Source organism: Callithrix jacchus, chromosome 11 (assembly GCF_049354715.1).
Source record: "Callithrix jacchus isolate 240 chromosome 11, calJac240_pri, whole genome shotgun sequence".
In the NCBI taxonomy this organism is placed as follows: domain Eukaryota; kingdom Metazoa; phylum Chordata; class Mammalia; order Primates; family Cebidae; genus Callithrix; species Callithrix jacchus.
In genome coordinates, this window is record NC_133512.1 from 32,339,918 (window position 1) to 32,351,805 (window position 11,888).

Genomic DNA, 11,888 nt, shown 5'->3' on the forward strand with positions numbered 1-11,888 from the left:
CTTGTCTTCTCCCAAACCTGATGAAATGACACTCGGCAGGGGACCAGATGGTGCAACCTGGATGTGTGGGGACATAATTCCCTGTGGTATGTGCTTTCGTCAATGGCAAACAGGAGATGGGAGGGAACCTGGGGGACCAATTTCCTCTCCTTCTTCCTCTGAGGACTCCTGTGTCTCTTTAGGCCCATTGTGGAGTAATGACCAATATATTCATGTATCACTGTGCATTGCCTTTTATCCTTCCTTGCCTCACTTCTCTTTCTTTCACTTTCATTGCCCTGGGATTGCACCTCCCGTAGAAAACATTGGGATGGAATTCCTGCTTCAGCTCTGTTTTCTAGAAGAACTGGGCTAACATAGATTATTTTGTTTTCATATATTTTCTCTAAAAGCTGTGGAAAAAATTTTTAAGTTCAATCATCTTGATATGTTCTGATAAAATGGCATTTCTATTTCTCTGTAAGGTGGATAAACTGAGGCACATAGAGGCTTCAACTTCTTCAAAATCACAGCCTTAATTATGGATGCATTGAAACACAGAATCCAGGTTTCTGACTTCCCATCAGATACTCTACACCCAATCACATTTTAAGTCGGGGTCTGCACACACAAAGTACGGAGAATAATTGGGACAATTATCCTAATCATTCAAGCCAAGCAACCAAACCCAAAATAGCTGCATAATTGAACTCAATGTCTCTATTTTGCATTGGACAGCCAAAGACAAGTTATTAGAATCTTGCCATTATGTTGTTTTAAATGCTACTGGTGTTAGCAGGTCTGTATTTTTAAGCAGTTGATGCTATGTCTTGAAATATCTTGCCTTCTGGGCCACATTCCTTTGCTTTTTAACTAAAGGAGATTAAAATATAGTTATAATAAAGATAATATAATTTTCACAATTGGGAAAATGCCATAATTATAAATAAAACCTTTTAGATTTGCGCAGAGGTGTACTATAAACATGAAGGTACAGTTAATTAGTAAAAAGACATTTTAGTGCCTTGGTGTCGATTTCAAAGTGACTCCTTGCTATTGCTTTGTATTTGTTTCGAATGAGTTATATTATTTTTATTTTTTAAAATTTGAACTTATACCCTAATAGGTATAGAAAACCAGTAATAAAGAGGACTGTAATACAAAACAAATTTTGATACTGGGATATGTTCTAAAGGGAACCTAAAATGAAACCTTTATTTGCTTCTGATCTTTTCTGTGTGTGGTAGTTGATATTTAGGGTGGAGGTAGAGAGGGGGCTTGCATTCTTCTGTTATATCAAAGATCCTAGTCTCAAGTATTTTTAAAGCACTGATGAAGAACTGATACGTAGGTTTCAATGGTTTAATCATGTTATTGTTGTCAGATGTCACTAAGTACATTTGTCTAGAAAAGGCAATGCATCAACCGAGCAGAGAAGCCACTTCTGCACATTAGCCACCAGAAGGGGAAATGTCAAACCAATATTAAGGGCACGCTATGTTTTTTGAACCGATTTAAGAGTACATGAGTGGTGAACCATTACAGAAAAATAGCCAATTAGATAAATATTTAAAGTAAAAAAATCTCAGTTTTGGTGAAATGTACATCTAAAAGAACTGAAGAAAAAAATTAATTTTCTCCATGTTTACAAACATGTCAGAATAGAGAAGTTGATTTTAAGTTCTTGGTTGGCTCCCATCTTGGATTTTGATTTTCCCTGTGGCCTAACTCATAGAAAAAAACAGGAGGAAAGACTAAGGCTTCATGGAAGATCATTACCAGGAAACCAACAAAAGGCTTCAAATATATTTTATCACGGCAAAACTGAGGTGAAATATTATTCATGTTATATGGATGGGAAATGGAGAGGACAGTGACTTAGCCATGGTGTATGAAACTGTTATGAAGAAAGGGGTGGCTTCTTTCAGTGACATGAGTGTGTGGCTTACTTATTATCACTGCTCAACATTCACAGTGAGAATTCCACATTCACATATTCATCTACTAAAATTAGGAACTAGATCAGGTGTTAATCAATTCTTCTGAAAAATTGGGCATTTATAATATTCTCAAGTTGTGCGGAACAAGTAAAAACCAGAATGAGCTAGGTTCTCTCTTTGCTCTTTAACTCCAGAGTCTTTCAAGAGACTTGGATATTTCAAAAAGTATCTTTCCCAGGAAAGATGAGGAAGGTCTCGAAAGGAATAAGAATTGTGAATTTAGCGTCAGTAGATAAAGAAATGAATCCCTGAGGGGCAAGAACACTGAGGTTTGAATCTTGGAGCAACCTTTTAAAATAAAGGTCTTCTGCCAAAGATTCTTAACGTCCACTCCTTTAAAAATTGTAATAAAAATGCGATGAAATTCAGTGAAATACATTCATTTTCAACATACAAACAGCAGTAGGCTTTCAGGACTGATTAAAGGTATTTCTCCCTAGGATAGCTGAAGTCATTGTGTCAAGTGAGAATTTTCTTTTTCACAAAAGGCTAACCACGTTTTAGTATAAACGACGTCAATTCCTAAATGCTTAATAGGCAATAAAGGTTAAAAGCTAGAAAAAAAGATTATGAAACAGAATTTGTTTGACAATTAGTTCCTTCAGGCTATAGAAGCACCACAATACCAATTTCATTTGTGATTTGAGAAAAATCATTGCTTTAAGAATTAATCGAATGTCAACATCTTGAGAAAAGTCATCTGTGGCTGGCTCAGCGCTTGTTGGGTGGGGCTCTGACCCACCTTTGGGTTCAGTGGCTTTGTCAACCCAGTGGATGAATGGACCTTTCAGAGATGATCCTTATTGAGCTGAAAGACAGGTATAACTGTCTTTATTTCTTACCTTTTCCTTTGTTCTCTCTGTTTTTTTCCTTGCATTCCTTCTCCTTCTATATTTAAGAACAAAACAAGTGTTTGGAGGTTAAAGGGCACAGCATTTTTATAAACCGACCAGTCATATAAAAGAAACAAGGTACATCGTAAATACCTAGATTAGATTTATAGTCTCCACTGCTATGAAGAGGGCACTGAGTACTCCACACTCCTAACCAGCGATAACTTCACCTTTAGCTGGGCTTCTCTTAGCTGAGTTCCTTTTTAAAAAGCCAGTCTTCTCCTGTATAGTGATTATTCAAAGTCATGATATTATAATCCATGGGATTTGGGAAAGTAAAGAGAAGATTAAAGTGCCTAGGCATCTTTGATCCCAAGTCTAAGATCATTGCTGAGGATCAAAGTCTTAACTCGGGAAAATTTAGCCTCATTACTGTTTTGGGGTCTGACAGCTGTCTCTGTGCTTTTAATAGATCAGTTCCATTCATCTATTCAAATGCACTCTTCAAAATGCTTCCTTGAAGTGCCAAGAGCACACCTCTCATATGTGTAGTTTTGTTACTTAAGGATGATGTATTGGATTCTTTTCAGTCAATCATTTCAGTTATTCTGACACTTTCTATATATCATGTCCTTCAAAGTTATTTTTGTTTTATTAAGAGATTTTTCTGTGTGGCTAATAGAAAATGGTGGATCATTGTAACGATAATGAAGTTTTATATATCTTTGCACATGGATATATATGACATTTTAGAAATTCATAACATTCCTAGGAATATGTTGGAGCCATCCTCACAGGATTTGTGTCCATGGGGATGATAGGTGATTATTCAAGTCTTTAATCCCTATCTCATTCTGAAGATGGACTAAAAGTTGTAACATATGAACACAAAGTGGGATGTTATGTATTTATATTTGTGGCTTAGAATTTTCCTGAGTTGGGGAGGTAGGGGGAAGACATTAGGTATCTTCATGAGAAGCATGTCTTGTTTGGCTTTGTAGTTTGCATGGGGATGAAACGAAAAGATGGAAGAGTGGTGCTTATGATGGATTTTATTGCTATAATAAAAACTTGAGTAATGTTAATTAAGATTAATTAGAAGTATGCTAATTTACAGTAGGGGGAATCTACTCACAGAAATAAGAACAAATTGTCTAAATTTGTATATAAATACTAAATACTAGGAACTATTTATTTAGTTAAAATTAAACTGTAACTAACAGGTTTGGTTGAAGATTACCCACAATGTAACCAATCAAGGGGAAATACTATAAGGACAAATTCAACTAATATGCTACGCAGTGAGTTTTATATACATCACTGTGTTGAGGGCTCAAAGGACCCTTTAATTCTTGCCTAGCACAATGGAAAGAAAAACAGGAAAGGCACAGTACCTAATATAACAGATGTTGGAACACAAGGCCAGAGAGAGCTATGTAGAATTGCAAGTGGCATAAACAGCCAGGAATTGCTTCAGAAAGCGGTAAACAAAGACAGTTGTCTTTCCAGCAAAGACAATTCAATATTCAGATCTTAGACTATTGTGCCTTCAATTGAGAAGCTTTTGGAAACCACTGACTATGGTAAGGCCAGAAGTGTGAGCATCACATCGTACAGGATCTGAAGTCCTTGTGGAAAATACAAAGGGAACGGATGGGGTTACTGGACATTGGATGGTGACGTGGGGCTCCAGGTTGGGAATTCATGCCACCACTCAGCATCCAGGAGCTCCAAAGCATCTGCTCATTTGGGTCTACTCCAGGTGGTGTTTTCAAGATAATTCATCCTGAGTGAAATGTTCCCAATAGCCTTTGATCCAGCTACTAAATTCTCTTTTTGGTGATGCCCCAGGAGGTGAGAGCACTTTGTGTGTATCCTTGATGGCCTGCCCAATCCCTTAGGTTGGTTTCTTCTCTGCTTCAGTAATGAAAATGTGCATAATAACCAAAGATCTGCAAAGCAGTGTGGAAATGTTCACTCATTAGTGAACTATTAGTGCCTCCCATGACTGCTGCCATTTCTATCCATGCAGATGGCAAAGGGCTGGCTTCTGAGTGTGTCTTCCCGAGGCTGCAGAGCAGGAAGACAGCAATCACATTAACCTCTCTCTCCCTCCCATCATCCTGTCCATTTGCTCCTCTCTGCATATACTTACAGTGCCAAAAATCTGGTTAATTCTGAATTTCCCCAGGCAGAGTCTTCATTTAGATAGTGCATATCCAAGGTCCTGCATCTGGGTGTCTAAAATCAGTATATTGCTATGTAGACAGATTTCAGCCACCCCAGATGGAGTTTATGCTCAGGAAGTCCTGGACCTTAGCAGAGCTTTCAGACTTAAGGAAGAAAAAAGATCGACTTTACCGCCTTGGCAGCATGGAGACAGCTTTATGTACATGTTCTTACAGGGTTTGGCTAAACATTTTGTTCGGTTCGGGTGGAACATGTGAAGAACTGTAATAGAAGCAGAAGCATTGCAACACGATGGCCCGACCGTGAGGGCTTGGCAGCAGCAAGCTCCAGCTCTGTTTGGTACAAAGTGCTATCATTACTGTTTGGAAGCAGCTCCCTGTAATGTGAAAAGACTTCCAGGGAAATGCCAGGAATCACAAACACAGACATCACAGAACTCAGAGACAACCATGTATGTTTGCAGGGGGCCACTGGCGGCTGGAATCTACCTCCCCAAGTCTCAGGCAGAATCTGGAGCCGGCAGGAGGGAGTTGAGGGCAGGGAAGAGAGTGGAGATATTTTCCCCAGTCTGGCTAGGAAGCTCAGGTAAACGGACTCTTCCTTTGTAGTCTTGGGTCTTCTGTGTGATCAACTGAGGCTAAGGAATCTTTGAGGCAAACCCAAGGCAGCCCTGTGAATCTGGCCTTGGGGAAAGCGGGGAGAAAGATGGAAAAACAGCAGTGGGAAGTGGTTGCTTGGTGCTGAGTTTGGCTTAAAGCGTTGAGCTCTCCGCTTGAGCCTTCAGGCTCCAAGCAAAACTCCAGGGGAATGAAACCCACAGCAACCCAAACAGGGTTAAGGCTGGGCAGAAGGCCGTCTGTTGAGCCACACGGCTCTTCACACACGGCCTGTGTGGGCCTTTTGGTGGATTGAGACACCTTTCATTGCAAATCGGGTGTCTTTGGACTCATCTGAGCCAGAGTTCTTGAATGTATTCAGTCAGGACTTGGTTCTTCCCAGAGCAGAACACCCTTCTCACACCCAAGACCGTGTCTTTGGCTGGCAAGTTATTATTTACCTCATAGCTGAGCCAGGCAAAGAAATCGGGGTTGTTTTCGTGAAGAAATTCACACTGGGATTGAGGAGATGTGGCGGTTGGTTGTAAAAGGAAAATATGAACAGAGATTTGGAGCTGAGACTCTGAGACTCTGTTGGGGTGAACTCCCCCCTGCCATAAGAGTCCTAGAAAAACAGAGGCGATGTCGTCATAGCAGCTGCTGATGGCCTGACAGACAGTTTCCGCAGCGCTACATGAGGCCCTTTGGTGTCCCTGTCAGGAGATTGGCAGCTGAATGACACCAATGAGGCCAGGCCTGTATTCCCTCTGGGAATGCCGCCCTAATTGATAGACAGAAGGCAAAGAGGAGGATTGTTTTTGAACCTGAAAAGAATCCCCTTTTTTTCCTCCCGAAAGCTCATGCCCCCACTCTCCACAGCTCTATTTTACCCTCCCCCCCCCACACTTTTTTTGGAAGGTGTTTTGTTCCAGGGCAGTTACAGAGCTTAATGGAACTGAATGACTTTTACCCTTCACAATCTGTCAGTCAAAGCCCGGCTCCAGGACTGTTAAATAAAGTCCTTTCAGAGGCAGACAGGAGAGGAATGTGTCAGTCAGGCAGCAGACCCTGTTGTGTTTTAATCTGTCAGAGGGCTGATGGGGAGAGCAGCGGGCCCCAGGCAGGGCACATTCCCAGCAGCCCGAAGAGGCCTTGACAAACCCAGGTGTGGAGCCAGAAAGTCCCCCGACTCCAGCATTCTTGAGGTGTGGACTCAGAGCCCCCAGGCACTTGGGTTTGCAATCAACTGTGAGATGTTTGGGCAAATTTTCAGCACAGGTTTCATACTAAGCATTTCTAACGTAAAACCAACCACTAAGTGCTGGGTATCCATACGAGGCATGGCTTTCAAATTAATACACTGCTTAGCTGAAAAGATTGCAGACAGTAAATGCTCTGGCAGAGGGGCCTTCAGGTAGACGCCAATTCCAAACCAATTTTGTCGAGCCACTTTCATTTTTTTCTAATACTTTCCCTTCATGTTATATGACAATCCATTAATCTTGCCCGTTAACTTAAAATTGCTGGGCGATTTTTTTGGAGAGTTCTCAACAGTTGCTTTTGTTCGCTATAGATTCAGAGCTTTACATAAAAAATGTCCACCGTTAGACATACTAATGACCAATTCCTTATGTTGGGGTGACATTTCCTTTAAGGGGTTTCGAAAAAAATTGGAGAAGGAGTGGGGAAGTTGATTTTTAAACAAACGGGGTTTGTTTTTACCAGCGTGCAGAAGAAAAAGCTACAAAACACCAATACAGATATTTTTACCCAGGGCTGAAGGCTTGGGTGTTCGGGCAGGACAGGCATCCCCTTGCCGCAGACGAGTGGCAGTGGGTCTGGCAGGGAAGGAGGTCTGCAGAGCCTCAGCCCTGAGGGTTGTGTGGGCTCAGGATAAACTTGAGTATGTTATTTATTACTTGCCTGTTTTCTTGCCTCTCCTCAGGAGGTTTTGTATAAAACAAGAGCAGTCTTCCCCACTTCCCTCTCCGTAGTTTTCTTTTCTTTGACATGTCTACCTTCTACCTCCCAACAAATTAGTCAGAGTTAGCAAAATTTTGTCTCTTCTTTTCTCTTTTTTGTCCCCTGCTCAGGTCTAGGTATTGGGGTATCTATCTTCCAGCAGCTCCTGGGACCACTCACGTTACTTAGTGTGTGTGCATTGGTCTATTAGGCAATGAAAAATCCCTCCACCCCGCCCCACGCTTCTCTCCTTCCATCTTTTTCTAGCCAAAAGTGTAGACTTTGTGTTTTTCTCTAACCATGGACATGGGCCCCTAGGGATAACCTGCTTTAGACAGACTAAACTGAAATTTGAAAGGCCTCTGGTGTAGGCTGATAAAGTTTGTCAAGCTGAAGTAGGTCTAAAAATTGTTAAAATAAATATGCACACTCTGTGTTACTAAAGCTAAACAATTTCCAAAGAAATGGATTTTCAGCATTTCACCCCAAACTATAAAAGTAAAGAATCAAAATGGACTAAATGGGAATGGATTAACAACAAAACAAAACACGATAACTTATTTCTATATTGAGGTGGAGAAAGAAAGTCTTTTCTCGAATGATAATGAGGTTCTGTGAGCTATCTTAGAGCCTACAGTGCACCAAGTTGTTTAGAAGGGACTATCGGTTAGGTTTTATGCCCATAGGAAACTTCATGGGAACAATATTCCTCTAGAATATTAATGAAGTCTTCAACTTCACTCCCAGAAATATGTGCTCTGAGGCTTCCTGAGTCCATCCTTCACTGGTTATTAACGATCTGGCACACTTAAAAAAAAAGCCATTTCTCAGTTCACTTTCTGCCTGCCTGCCATTCTTTCTCTCAGCCTAAAACAAACATCCTATTCGGGCACTGGTGGGAAACACTGGAGCCTTCTAAACAAGGGCAACATTTTTTTCCCTTATGCCTGAGACTTAAAATGGATGCCACAGCTTCTGTTTTTAACATTAGTAGCTACACAAACACTTGCAAGCAAAAGCATGCAGCTGACAGAAATACTTCTTAAAATGGCAGTGGTTGTGCTAGTGGGGGAAAAACCCTTCAGCTAAAGCTCTCATTCCTTCCATTTCTTCATAGGTGACACTCAAAAAATTGTTTTGGGTAAAAAGCAAATAAACATACACACAAACCAAAAAATAAAAATAAACTAAAATCCCACGTGTTGCTCTGGCAGCTCCCAAATTCAGTCAATAAAAGCAGTTAGGAGCAAACAGCTTTTCATCTTCCCTGTGTCCTTTCCTGTTGCTGTGGTTGAGGAGATGTAGACAGAGGCTGCTGTGAAGTCACAATCCAGCCACACAGCAGTGACCCTGAACATCCTTTCCACTCAGTACCAAATGCAGTCAATCCTGTGACTTGATGGTGTGTGGACATCACTTTCAGATACTGGCCATAGTAAGTTTCTCAGCCTTCATACTTAAACGATGCCTGCAAAACATCTGTCCAGCTGGGCTTTCTTTAGGATGGCTGCTAAATCTTTTGTCTTAGATGGATGCCATAAGAAACACAATTTCCTTTCTGCAGTTGCACACAGAAGTAACTGAAAACTACATTTGAAAGTCTGCTTGATAATGCTTAAATTCTTACTATTTTTTGGACTGATTAAGATTTGAAATTCCTGTTTTGAGTCTCATTATTTTAATATTCAGAAACTTAAGTGTCAATTATGCAATAGCACACTCTTGGAGTTTTATCTGAACATCTCCAAACCAGATTACCCAAAGACTTGAGGGGCCATCTCTACAGGAACATCCAGGGAAATACTAAACCCAAGTTTGTAGACCAGTAAATCAGTAAACCCAGGTTTGGAAATAGGGTCGGAGCCTTGGCCTGCCTGTCCATTTCCTTCATTACTAGTTCTTGTGTGACTTTTAGTCAAATCAGATAAGCTTTACCATTAATTATTTGTAATAATAATAATTTTGGTAATAATAATTATTAATGATAATATACTGTATGGATTATATATTATGTTGTTTATATGATAATAATATGTGCTAAGTGCATTCCTCATATATTCTATATATTACTTAAAAGACAAAAGCCCTCTGTTTGAAACAATGTTTATGGTGGCTAAGAGCCTCGCCTTGGGTGGCAAATGCTCCCTGCACATGATGGTCAGCTATAACATTGGGGTAATGATAGCATGGGCTTCGCAAGTTGGTTGTGTAACTAAATGAGTTAGTGTTTGGAAAGCCCAGGGAAGTGTTCTTGGTCCACCATAGGTGCCATATAAGTGTTATTACCATTATTATTGTTTTGTTCTATGGTGCAGCCTACATTAATAATGTGAGGGTAGCTTCCACCAGTTGGGAATAGTATTCTTTATCAACTACAAGAAGCCCTTTCCTTACTGTCACCACCATTCATCCTCCAAATAGTGGTTGTGTTGGCATATAAAATGGCCCAAGGCTGGCAACAGTGAATTTTTTGTGAGAAAATGGTTTAAAAAAAAAACTTTCTGGGAAAGTTCCCTTGTGAGCAGCCAACCCTGCAGGGAGGCATTTACCTCAGGGTAACACTGAATTAGTCCTAGGTGGCCAAAGGCTTCTGAGGTTCCTAGGGTGGCATCTTGCTCTTTGGGTGCCTGTCTGTTCTTGCTGGGCAGTCTCTGAAGGGCTGTGCCCAGCCTTTGAAGGCCATATTCATCTAAGATGTTTGACCTTTGTCTTGTTAAACTTGTGACTCTCCCTCATGTCCATATAGAATTAAGACACAATATTCAAGTGGTCCTTCTGTTAAGAAAATAGCCTAGACACCAGAGAAGACCTCAGCAGGGTGCACAGGCAGGAGGCAGGGCATCCCTGTGCAGTGAGGCTATTCTTGATAACCAGGCCCCCTCCTTTGGCCCCCTTTGTGTATTCCAGACCATCTCATATAGTGGATGTAGTCCTACCCTTTGGGCTTCAACCACAGCCAACTCCTGCCAGGACATTGCACCCACCACTTCCTAATTGCTACCAGATTTGTCACTTTCCCTTTGGGAAGACAGTTAAGTCTAGTAGTCATAGCATACTTTCCTATTTGACTGGAAGGACAAATAACTCTAAATTTAATCCTGTTTAGTTCAATAAACATTTATTAAACACCTGTAGATGCCTTTAGCTACTTATTTTATTTCCTATCAATAATGTATAAATATTATAAGAATGTAAGAAAATCTGCGGACTATTTTAACTACATTTTCTGATAACTTTTGCCCTGCCTAAATTAATTCCCAAATACCTGTAATGTTGATCTCATTTTAGAAATGCAGCACAGCATTCCTTCTGGCTCTCACCTCTTAGGGGCTTGCACTGATGCCCCCACACACCTTTGTTTGGTTTATATGGTGAAATAAGAGGCAACTAATTCAGAAACCATTGACCGGGTCTGACCTGGTCACATATAGTCCGTAGACATAATATAGCTTTGGTGTAGCTCAGAACCAACTGGCTCACAGGGACACCAAATCCATTGGCTCAGCAAAACTGTGTGCTAAGTCCTGTAGTGCCTTGGCCCTGACAAGAAGCAAGTGACAGATACATCCTGTGGCTGGTGATGGAAAAGTTGGGGTCATCCAAATTGGAGTAGGTAGTGATTCGTTCTTTCAGTCCAACTCTGTGATGCAGACGTAGTTCATGAGTCATAAATAGTTTTGAGCTCTCAGACAAGACAGGGGCATGTAAGGATGATTCGACAAGGTGGTAGTGGCCATCTGTGGTGTTTTCTTTTTATTCATGCAAATTTATGGGGTACAGGAGAAATTTTATTACGTGTATACAATACATAGTGATCAACTCAGTATGCCGAGTGTGCATTACCTGAGTGCAATATATTTTTGTTAAATAGAGTCACCCTGCTCTGCTATCAAACGATGAATGTATTCATTCTATCTTACTGTGTGTTTGTACCCTTTAATCTATTTGTCTTCATCTTCCCCCTGCACTTACCCTTCCCAGTCTTTATCTATTTTTTTCACTCTCTACCTCCTTGTGTCCAAATTTTTAGTCCCCATATACAACTGAGAACATGAGATATTTGTCTTTTTGTGCCTGGCTTATTTCACTTAAGATAATGACCTCCAGTTCCATCCATGTTGCTGCAGATGACATGATTTCATTACTTCGTATGGCTGACTAGTATTCCATTGTGTATATATACACCACATTTTCTGTACCTATTCATCCATTGATGGACACTTAGATTGATTCCACATCTTTGCAATTGTGAATAGTGCTGCAATAAACATGTGAGTACAGGCATCCCTTTGATATATTGGACATCTGTGGTTTTGTCTGCCACTCCT